Source organism: Phaenicophaeus curvirostris, chromosome 2 (assembly GCF_032191515.1).
Source record: "Phaenicophaeus curvirostris isolate KB17595 chromosome 2, BPBGC_Pcur_1.0, whole genome shotgun sequence".
Lineage (NCBI taxonomy): Eukaryota > Metazoa > Chordata > Aves > Cuculiformes > Cuculidae > Phaenicophaeus > Phaenicophaeus curvirostris.
This window is the reverse complement of record NC_091393.1, coordinates 43220084-43232199: the sequence shown is the minus strand read 5'-3', so window position 1 is coordinate 43232199 and position 12116 is coordinate 43220084.

The window sequence follows — 12116 nt, the reverse complement described above, 5'->3', positions numbered from 1 at the left end:
ATTGTTTTTCCTTTTTTAAAAAAGGAATACGAAAGGTCAGCAATCCATCATGACAAGCAGAGTGCATTCAGAGAACTGGGTTCCCAGTTATAATGAGTTCAGCCTCCCTAGGAGCACAACCAATGACTGAAAGTAAAGTGGATCTAGAACTGAGTTCCATGACCACAAAATCCCAACTATTCTAAAGCAAATTACCCAATACTGCTTTATATCTGCTCTAGCACCATCACTATTTTAAAAGGTATTTTCCTTTCCATGTTAGGCACAGCCCTTTGCAATTTCAGAACCTCTCTTTTTAGAAAGTGGCTGCTCTGACTGTTGTTCTGCACATTGCTTTAGTTTGGTAAAAGTACAGATTCAAGGAAACAAAATAATATAAACATGAGGTTCAAATATGGTGAACTGACAGCTTCCCTGTAAAGCACGTTGCTAATTTGGATGCCAGTACTCTGGGATAAAAGGTAGATAACTATTAAAAATCTATCACATGTTCTGATTTTGTCTTTTGCTTAATAATGAGTAGTTAGAAACAGAGCAAGTCTCTAATGGTTCCTCATTTTTCACCTAATCTATAAATGCAATTAGAGCACAGATTACATATTCCTTTTTGACATGTCTGTGTATTTTTGAATTTTTCTTAAAGCAAGTTCTACTTGTTAAGCCATGGTTTTATCTGTGTGATAAAGTGATATCCTTGCTTGCTGCAAATTCTAAATTCAAGGAGAGTCAAGACAACATGAGGATCAAGCTGAAGGTTGTGTGATCTAGAGAGCAGGCTCCTCTCAGAGGCCTGAAAGGAAACACTCCATCACTCAGAGGACGCCTACAAAATCTTTCTGAGGCAGGCATGAAAGCCGTTTGCCTTTCAGTGCAACTGCCTGCACTCCAGCTTAGAGGGACGTACGTTGGCTCTACACAGAGCCCCAGCCAGAAAGCTGAGCTGAAGGCAAAATAACGTCTTGGATTCAGTGCTGTGTTATCAGGGGACACATGGCTCCTTTTTTGGAGCTGCCTCAGCGTCTGGGTGGAGCTGAGACATCTCTGCCTGCGGAGCTCTGTGCTGCCATTCCCCAGATCATCTTCCCTGCTGACAACAAAGCCTGCAGCAACTCCTTCTCTTTCCCTCTAACTGCTGCATTTTGGAGGATGACAGCAGACAGCTGTCATCAATCATTCTTTTACGATGAGTGGTTGAGGTCTGTACAAGGGAATTGCATAAAAGAATTTATTGTAGGCTTTATAGAACTCAACTCCCTTGTCTCTGTCCCCAGCGTTCTCTGAAAGGTGTCAGTCTTTCTTTTTTCTGTGATACTTTAACAGAGGCGTGCTTACGTATTTTGTTGTTGATTAATCACTAGGGAATGCCATTTTGTTAAATACCCTGTATATCTCTATGTTTGTATTTGCGATTCTTGCTTGTAATACTGGAACAAAGTGAGAGAGGGGTTTTACACACTTCTGCCTGCTGTTGGAATCACCAGACTCTGTCTTTCTGAGCACATTCTCCTTGCAGTGAAATGTATCTAGCATTAAAAATGTAATTTTGAGGTATTTTTTCTGCAGGTGACTTCCTAAAATTTGGTCAGGATCACACAAAAGGCCCTTCAAATTTTCCTGCCTGTTTTTATAAGGCCAAGAGGTGCATGAAAAGTGTAACATCATGAGCTATGGATATAGGGAGATGCTGAGCCTTCTGACTCTCAAGGGACCAACTAGAGTCTGCAGATGCTCTCCATTTCCCATTATCAGAATCCTAGGCTCAATTGACACTGTTTTCAAACAAACAGTAAGTCTTTATCTGTTAATAAAATATTGTGTTTATGGGACTTAAGAGTAGATTTAAAGAAAGGCATTTAAATTATAACAGTAATAATTTCCTTTTCTAATAAGCTGAATTCCATCTCCTGTATCCACAGCAAAATGGAGACATATTTTCTGCATCGGATATTTGTCCTCAGATAAACACAAGGAACCAGTCCAAGGACACACTTCGAGTTATTCAGTGATATCAGGAAAAATACCTCTGACTGTAACATAAAGATTTTCTGTTCACTGTTATTCAGGTTGGTTTACTGCTCTTTTTATTCCTGTTTGGCACAAATAATCTCAATTTCCTTCTCAAAGATCAGCTCATCTGCCTGTCTCTTGTGATCTCATCCACTAGAGCCTGCTTCTCATTAAAATAATTTTTTAAATAATGAAAAAGGTTATTTTAATGGGAGCAAGGTAGGGTGATTTTTTTGTAGAACAAAAAGGTCTTTCTTTATCCCTATTTGACAAGCACACACTGACAAAATTACCAACATTTTTGTAACAATCAATCAGGATAATTATAGATCGTTTTACCCCACAGGTTGGTCAATTATTTCTTTAATCAAGTTATGCATATATTAAGAGATATCTGTACCAAAGCTGGTACTAATTGAAATGATGCATGATTGCTGCATAATTTAAAAGGTCTTCAGATTAGAGAGTAGTGTTTGGTCTAGTTAAGGACTTTGTTATTATTTTACAGCCAAATTAATTATGCTCTTTTAAATACTGTGTTTAATTTCTATTAATTTTGTCTGCCTACAGTCATCTCCTTTGCAAACTGCCTTTACCAGTGGCTGTCCCCATTCAAGCCCATTCAATGGCCAGCAAAGAAAAGTTAAGCAACCATAGTAACAATACATGTTACTGGTTCTGCCCCCATTTTATAGAACTAATATTTTCAAAGCATCACATAGAAAGAAGAAAAACATAAAATTATATACCAGCTTTTATCGTAAAATGAACATTGTTTCCACGTTGATCACCTGGAAATAAACTGAACCTCGGTATTTCAGACTAAAAAAACACCAGCATTGGTTAAGATGATTTATTCAAGCTGAAACAATGATTAATCCAAGTTAGATTTGCTGGAAACACAAGCATTTGAATCTAGTACTTTTCCTGAGAAAACCTCAGGGGCTTTTCCAAGTAACCTCAGTCAAATGTATTGAAAGATTCTTTAGGCATGTTCATAACATGTTTTATTATTGAGACTGCTGGTACACTGTTTTACCACTTGATGGTGCTAAATGTTTTACACATTTAACCGAAGCTGTAAACACACATTTTAAAACCAGGACACATTTTGAAATACAGTCTGAGTTGGAGCTTGGATTGTATTTAAGATTCATAGGAAACATACATTTATCATTTGATATCGTGGATATTTGAAGAGTAAGCATTGCCTTCTATAACTTCATCACTAAATACTGTTTTAAATATGATTATCTGCCAGGGCTACATCTGGCCTCCCCACCCATGTGGTATTTTATACCCTGTAGGTACTGACAGCTAGGCACCTACAGGTCCCTGCTGTGCTCCTTTTGCACATGCACAGCCCCATGTCTAACCCCTGGTGACCTCTTTTCCAAAATCAGCATCATGTCTCCTCACCATTCTCAAAACTCTTATTTTTTATTTGAGTATGGGATAAAATTAGCTTATCTCAGCAGGCTGACTCAGCAATGGAACGATGCTGACCCATGGCTTAACATCACCATGAGAAGAGTTAGGAAGGAGCAAGCCCAAGTTCTTTCAGGAGGCTGTTGGCTTAGGTGAGCAGGGTGAAATCAGTAGGATAGATTTGATATGGAACAGTGAGCAGTACTAGGACTTATGGGCAACTCGCCATTGAAGTACAGTCTTGGTAATTAGATATGGGTGGGGATTCATGCTTGGGTCCTTTGGACTTGGGTGTGGTGAAAGACAGGAAGGATGAGGTGAGAAGGAGCTTGTATATACTTGTGTTCTGCTGGAGGCAGAATTTAGAGGCAAGTTGACATTTTACTGTAATGTGACTGCTCTTTGGAGAAGTTACAGGAAAAAGACTGCCCAGGTGCTACTCCTAACCTTTTGCACATGACACTTCCTGGGCATCAGAGAAAAGGTCATTGAAACGTTTAGTTGGAAAAGTCCTTTGAGATCATCAAGTCTAACCGTACCTGTCCGATACTAAACCATATTCCTGAGCACCTCACCTACCTGTCTTTTAAATACCTCCAGGGATGGTGACCCAACCACCTCCCTGGGCAGCATGTTCCAGTGCCCGATAACCCTTTCGGTGAAGAAATTTTTCCTAATGTGTAACCTCCCCTGGTGCAACTCGAGGCCATTCCCTCTCGTCCTTTTGCCTGTCACTTGGAGAAGAGACCAAATACCCTCCTCGCTACAACCTCCTTTCAGGTAGCTGTAGACAGTGATAAGGTCTCCCCTCAGCCTCCAAGCTAAACAACCCCAGCTCCCTCAGCCGCTTCTCGGAAGACTTGTTCTTCAGCCTGTTCTCTGGACACACTCCAGCACCTCAACATCCTTCTTGTGGTGAGAGGCCCAAAACCGAACACTGAATCAAGGTGCAGTCTCACCAGTGCTGAGTACAGGGAGACAATCACTTGCCTGGTTCTGTTGGCCATACTGTTTCTGATACAAGCCGAGATGCCACTGGCCTTCTTGGGCACACTGCTGGCTCATATTCAGCCGTCTGTCAACCAACACCTCCAGGTCCTTTTCTGCCAAGCAGCTTTCCAGCCACTCTTCCTCAAGCCTGTAGTGCTGCATGAGGTTGATGTGTCCCAAGTGCAGGACTCGGCTGTGTTGAACCTCATACTGTTGGTTGCGGCCCATTGATCCAGCCTGTTCAGATCCCTCTGTAGAGCCTTCCTACCATCAAGCAGATAGACACTTCCATTGGCTTGCTCTGCCTCAGGATGGACATGAACAATACGCTGTGCCTTTATAAACTCACTGGAAAAACCATCATGATCTCCCTAAAGGCTGATAGGTCTGTTGCAGTAAGCATCCCACAAAGGTCTTCTTTTCAGCCCGTAGACAGTTTGTGGGCTATATGCTTAACAAAGTCTGTAGATCTTCTGAGAGTATGGAATAATTCATGTTCAGGCTGGCACGTCCAGTGGGCTCTGACCTGTAAACTTGCATTCTCCACTAATAGATAGAGCTGTCTTAATGTTAGGTCATCTATGATGGAAGGACTTGATAGCATACATGCCTTATCATAGCTGCATGTACAGCTCTGTGCAGCACTGCTGCCAGTGCTGCTGCTCAAATGTGTGATAGAATTAACAAAACTATTTATGAACCCAGTGCAATCAGATGAGGAGAACTAAAGTTCAATAATTTACAAGATTCAAATTATAAACATGCATATATAACAAGTGCATAGTAACATACTTTAATATAATAATGAATACTGCAACATGTAATAATGCATCATATATAAAAGCAAGAGGGAAAAATAATCTGCATATAAGAAATACACTGTTTCATTATTATTCTGTTTTACATAACCATCAAAACAAATTACCCAGTCTAAGAGTTTGTCTATTCACATATGTCCACCATGTCAAGAAGCAGGCTGGAAGTTTTTCTGAAAAGGTAATTTGCCAGTGTGGGTAGAGAAAATGGCAATCAGGGAACAGACAAGCAGGGATTCTGGAAAAGAATCTGCCCTTTAGTTGTAAGTCTTCATAAGAAGTCAGAAGATAGGTGAAAGGGGAACATTTTAAATTGTTTGACAAAATGTTGGTTATCCTGATAGGAAAGAGACAAGTGGGATTTGGAACCTGGTTGAATATACAGGAATACCAGAACTGTGAAAGGTCTAGGAAGGACCCAACCCCTTTTCCGTTGGTGTATATATCAGTATTCTATTTATTGGTATTTAGAAGGAAAACTTCTTTCTCTCACCTGATTATTTCGCATCTGCTCAGTGTGTAGTTTCTTGCAGCTCTTTTGGAAGCAATAATCAATAGGAGTCTTCACTGCTGGAGATGAGATTCTAAAATAGCAAAAATAACTGCTATAATCTACTAGAGCTATTCAGATCATAATATTTAGGAGATTATATATAGGCTTATAAAGTGGAAAACCCCTACATTTTAGGAAACATGGAGAAACAAATAATCTAAAAAAAATGGTATTGGAGCTAATTTTCCGAAGAAAAAAAAACAATCAAAAAGGAAATTGAAACAACCTCTTACCTCTAGTGTCTCTTCACTGTGTCAAGCAACCTGCCCAGATCTCAACTGAGTACAGACTAACTAGGATTCAGGAATGATACCTTGGTGTTACAGCAGATATTTTCAAAGAACTTTAACCTCCTTACTCATTAGCAGTCAAAAATCCCCAATCATACATAAAGAATGATTAAGCCATTGTACAATTCCATATTTTCCCAGATATTCAGGACCATGTATATTTCTTATCTACCTCCTGTAGTATGCCATCCATCTCAAAAAAGACCAGACAGAATTGGAAAAGGAACAGAGAGCAGCAATAAGGACAGTCAGAGTGTTGGAAGAATTTCTGCTGTGTTCGCACCTTGCAAGCTAAGGATCCTCAGCTTAGAAAAGATGTATTGGGTGAAGGAGAACGGGGAAAATTTTACAGAACAATGTATACAGCACAGACACATCTCATCAGTGACATGGAGGCAGTAAGCAGAGGCTGATAGCTCCCTGCCTCTTCCCATATGACACATGTTGGCCTCTAGTGTTAGTAGATCACAATTTAAAAATAATTGTGAGGAAATAACTGGTTCAAGTAATATGTATTGAGCTGTGCCACTCCCTGCCATGGGATATTGTCATTAATGGAAATTTGTATTTGTTCAAAAATGATGGGGAAATTTAATTTAAAAATATCTGTAGGGACAACAAAATAAATAAAATAGCACTTCTGTTACAGAAGACCCTGCAGAGCCTGGGAGAATGCTTAATAAATTCTTCCACAACTCAAGTCATATGTTATCAGACTCTGCCTTATCCAGTGTAGCTTTTCATACAGAAGTTATTGATTCAGGTAAACTGTTGTCAGTGAGGAGGCAAGTCATTGCTTGGCTGAACACTGCAGCCTCTAGAGTATCAAAAATCTGCCTCAGAGTGGCAGTTCCCACTCTGCTCTGCCCGTGCTGTCCAAACAGAAACAGTCTGGTGTGAAATAATGATCAGTTCCAATTGAGATTTAAAAAGGGACTGCAAATGTAGGAGAAAAATGACCTGTGAGTGTCCAAGGACTGGAAGCAAATATGTTTCCCTCTTGTAGCTAAGAGCAGGATATTTATGAGCAGTGGTGATATCAGTTTACAACAATCTAAGTGGTCAGTCAGATTGCAGGGTCGGGGCAGTGGAAGTGAGAGAGAGGTTCATTAAAGAATGCGTTATAATTATCATATATATAATTATCATATATATAATTATCATCTACAATCTTGATCTGGTTGTTAACACATCTTCTTTCTGCAGAATATTTAAACCACTTTTCTTCTGTGTTAGTTCCAAATGGAAGCCACCACCTTGTACTTGGGATGTTTTGTGGTGAAATTTTCCCCATCCCCATCCCTGGAGGTGTTCAAGGCCAGGTTGGATGGGGCCTTGGGCAGCCTGGGCTGGTGGGAGGTGTCCCTGCCTATGGCAGGGGGGTTGGAACTGGGTGATCTTTAAGGTCCCTTCCAACCCAAACTATTCTATGATTCTATGATTTTATGCCTTGACAAACACGGGAACCAGCAGAAACAATGACTGGACTCTGCTTTACTCTGCAGTGCTGTGTTAAGGTTTTCAGGTACATCGGTCTAACATGGTCAGTCTCAAATTTGAACGACAACATAAAATTCTCATCAGATGTGCCTTCATAGCAGTCATTTTACTTTCTTGCTAATCCTATATTGCCATCACGACTGTGAAGCCTCTCCTTGGTTCTCCTTTCACTTTTCAATATACACACATTCATATCCAAAGCCATCTCCCGGTTCCTTGTTCTTATCTTAAAGGTGGTGGATAATAATTATATAAAAAGGCAATTACTGTAGTGAAGAAATACATTTACACACTAGAATGTAGATAATTCAGTGCCAAAGAATACCATTGAGATATGCAAATTAGCAAAATAATAATAAAAGCCCCTGGAAGTGTACATGGACAAGAAAACAGGCAGCAGTTAAAATGATTCACTGCACATCTTTTGATCTCTAACATGACAAACCTTCAAGGAATGATTAATGCTTTTAATTTGTTGTTGTTGTCTGTATGTATGACATAATTATCATATTATGTTATAATTTATTAATTATTGCTACATTTCTGTATTTTCAAAATGTAGGAGAACAAAAGCTTTCACACCATAGTAATATGATGATGCATGTGCATCTTGAACTGCACCATGTAAATGTGTTCTTCTCAAATCCATGCTTAGGACATACTTGCTAGCTAATTTTACAGGAGACAAACTCTGCTGAAGATATCTTTTTTTTTTTCATGTACACATAATACTCTGAAAAGATGGCAGTCCAAAATACTCAGTAGCATGTTACCTTTATGCATATTGATGGGATTGTGTCCTATACCTTCTTCCAGAAGCAAGAATGGGATGTGCAGAGCTCTGTTATGACCTGACTGGACCTACTTCTCAGGGGTGAAAAGGCACTCTAGGTATGCACATGGAGTGCAGGGCTCCAGGACCTGCTGAGCTCCCATCAGGTGGCTCACACTTACCCCTCAAGTAGCTGTGGAAGAAGGCAGCTCAGGACAGTTTAACACAACCAAAGCAGTTACTGCAGCTCATGTTCAGCTGCATTTTTTCTGAGCACTCCTTATCTGCCAGGCTGTTCAGCTGAATGAATAGCTTCAGCAGAGACAGCTGCTCCTGAGGGGGAGATTATTGCTCTTTACAGCTACCTGAAGAGAGGTTGTAGTTACAGGTGTTGGTCTCTTCTCCCAAGTAACAGGATAAAAGCAAATGGCCTCAAGTTGGGCCAGGGGAGGTTTAGACTGGATGTTGGGAAAAGACTGGAAAAATTACTTAGACTGGAAAAATTACTTCCCCAAAAGGGTTGTCAAGCATAGGAACAGGCTGTCCAGGGAAGCGATTAAGTCTTCATCCCCTGGAGATATTTAAAAGACATGTAAATGTTGCGCTTTAGGACATGGTTTAGTGGTGGAGTTGGCAGTGCTAGGTTAAGAGCTGGACTCCAAATGATCTTAAAGGTCCTTTCCAACCTAAATGATTCTGTGATTCTATGATCAGGCTGATGAGGAGTCCCTGTGAAGGCTGGTCTTTATGCAGTACAATTCTGACAACTCAGTTTAGTCCTTGAACGCTCATTTGTGGGAGAACAAAGTCAGCTTTTCCCTAAGTTGTCTCCTACTGTTACAAAAAAGGTAACATCACTACGCTCCTTTCTCAAATCCAAAGCTGTGAAATAGCTAATTCAAGATTACAGTGAACTAATAAATGGTATGTAAATGGAGGGTAGGTGTTGCCTGTTTTTCAAAAATAACATCATAAGGAGAGCAGCAACATAGAGTGCTTGTTGTAAAGGAGTTTGAGAAAAAGGCAACAGCATTCATGAAAGGTTCAAAACAGTGGAGGCGTTACTAGAAAGCTTCCAAATTAGTGTTTGTTTGATTTGGCAAAGGCCTCTGCCACTAGCCAGTTTAGTATGAGCTTTGACTCGTCCATTACCTCATAAAAGTCAGATGAAATTAAGATGAAACCACATTTTTTAAAAGTATTTTTTTTTAATAAACAACAAACGCATGGTCAGGGGAGCAGCTGTTAGCCTAGTCAGCTCCAGTGTGCACCCAAATTCGCTGTGCCGGAGAGGTGAACTGCTGCTGGGCTCCACCACAGACCCAGCTTCCCTCGGGAGTAGGACCTGCTGAGGCAGCCAGCTGGCCCCTCCACACTGAGGCACCTTGAGTGCTGCTCACTGTGCCATGGGGCCACTTCACTGGCTGTCCCGTCTCCTGCAGCCGGCTGTGGCACCTTGGATGCCAGGCGTGGGCGGGGAAAGGGTTCTTTATTCATTAGACTCCGTGGTGCTGTTGCAACAGTGACTTGGGATGTGGTGCATCACAGGCAGTATCGCCAAAAGCCACTCTCAGCAAGGCTGCAGACTCGATGCCACCCCTCACAAACCCCCAGGCTCATAGGGATTCCTTAAAAGAAAGCTCAAAAATCCCCACTGTACAGGATGCATCATACAGATGGTAAAACCATCACAAAAAAAAAAAAATCACAAAATGAGGAAAGGTACAAATGTACAATTTTCAGCAGAGGAGTCTCTAGCAGAGTCCTATTTAACCACACAAGCTTGAAAAGCAGCATTAACTAGCTTTATAATTTTATTTTGATTTGCTACACTTTTTCTCCTACCAGCTTGGAGATTTGGGAGACAGTCTAATATTTTTTAGCCTGAAAGAGAACAAAATAGAAACTATCATTTACAAAATTAAATAGGATTGATGAGACAGAAGGTGGGCAATAGGCACCTAGAATTGCAGCAGTCTCATCAAGACAGAAATGCTTCTAGAGAGGAACTGTCTAACTTGAACATAAGTTACTCAAAGAGGTGAGGTCTGGGCCAGCACAGAACATCACTCAAATGTGTTACAAACATGAAAAACATTATGTATCAGTCATATCACTCCTGTGCTGAAGACTCTTCCTCCATTTTGTTGTTCTTTGTCCAAAACCCATTCATTTGATCATTGTTACTAGCTGCCCTCTTTGCTCTTGCAGATAACTCTTCATCAGCATCAGTCCATCGCTTACATTTTTCTTTTCACAGCATCTGCAAATACATTCAGGAGAAAAGTCTATGCACAGACAGCTGCAGTTCAACTTGCATCCTCCTTCCCTGCAAAGGCTTTTTACTCCAACTGTTTTGTGTCTTCTGCCTATACAATGTCCATGCAAGATCTCCTTCTTAGCCCACGTCTACTTAGTTGCATTTGAGACTATTGTAAGGAATTCCAACAACAATTTCAAATAGAAATTCACACTATACAAACAAGACTATTTACTGACCTGACAAATAACCTTTGCGGCTAGTAAGGCAAAGCCTCCCCATAAAAGCCTTGCTGACTTTTGCAACACATCACAGCTTTACCCACAAGGCTATTTCTAGTTCTGTTCTTATTAGCTAGTATCCCACATATCCCACCCACAGTTCACAGCTGAAGCACTAAGGAAAACACATGAGAATTTGAAATATTCATTCAAAATGTTTTGAATGTGGTTTTTTTTTTTTTTTTAGTTATTAATGATTAACTGTAATTTCTTATAAGCAGGCACAAATGCATTAATGATTTAGGGAAAGCACCTACATTTATTTGCTATAATCGCTATTTCAAGTACCTGCAAAAAGACGTCGATCATCTGAAGGGAAGCATCTAAAAAACAGTTATCTATTTGTAATTTTTGGAGCAGGAGTCCTGTTTAGTTAGAGAAATACCATGTTTATAATCAAAGTCTGCTTTTCTGTCATCTGTCAGACAGTCTTAGATTGCAAGTGAGAAGTTAGCCTTTAACTTCAGTTTCAGCTCCAGGGATATCAATTTCTTTGGCCTCCTGACCATCTTTCCACTGCTGCAGACTGTATGCTAGAATTCCTGCAGATAAGGAACCTCTGGTATGATGCCCTTGACATTTGGTTGCAAATCTTGACTGTTTGGAGGGGGCTGGGGAGAGAAGGCTGAAAGGCTTGTCCTTAGCACCTAGCATGAGCCTCAAGATTTTTGCTGTGTATTTCGCCGCAGGGAATCATGTTTCGGCTTCACCTAGTTTGTTTCTGTAGAAAATAAGCGCACTGCCTTGTCCGCCTGTGCGTGAACATGCAAATGCAATTTCATAATTCGGCATAGGGCTTAAAAAAATCATCAACATGTCAGACAAAACATTCCATCAATATTGTCAGTGCACAAAGTGTGGAAACTGAAAACAGCTCTTTTCCAGAGAAAGAAGCACCTGGGTCAATTAATGGATTGCATATTTCAAGTTTACAGCTACAGGCTGCTTTCTCTAAATACTCTCAAAGGAGATTGAGCTTTAGAAAGTAATCCTACATGGGGATGGGAAAATTGCATACCAACGTATTTTCTCATTTTGTATTGGCTTATTTTAAGCTAACTTTTTAACATTTAATGAGAAGGTAAAATTTTGTGCTTCATATTAAGATGCTTCTTAAAAGGAAAGCAGTAGCCCAGGGATGACACTGCATGGCAGGGAGTGTTCTACATAAAAATATGCATCATAGTAAAAATGCTGTTTAAGTCTGGCTTAATTTTCAG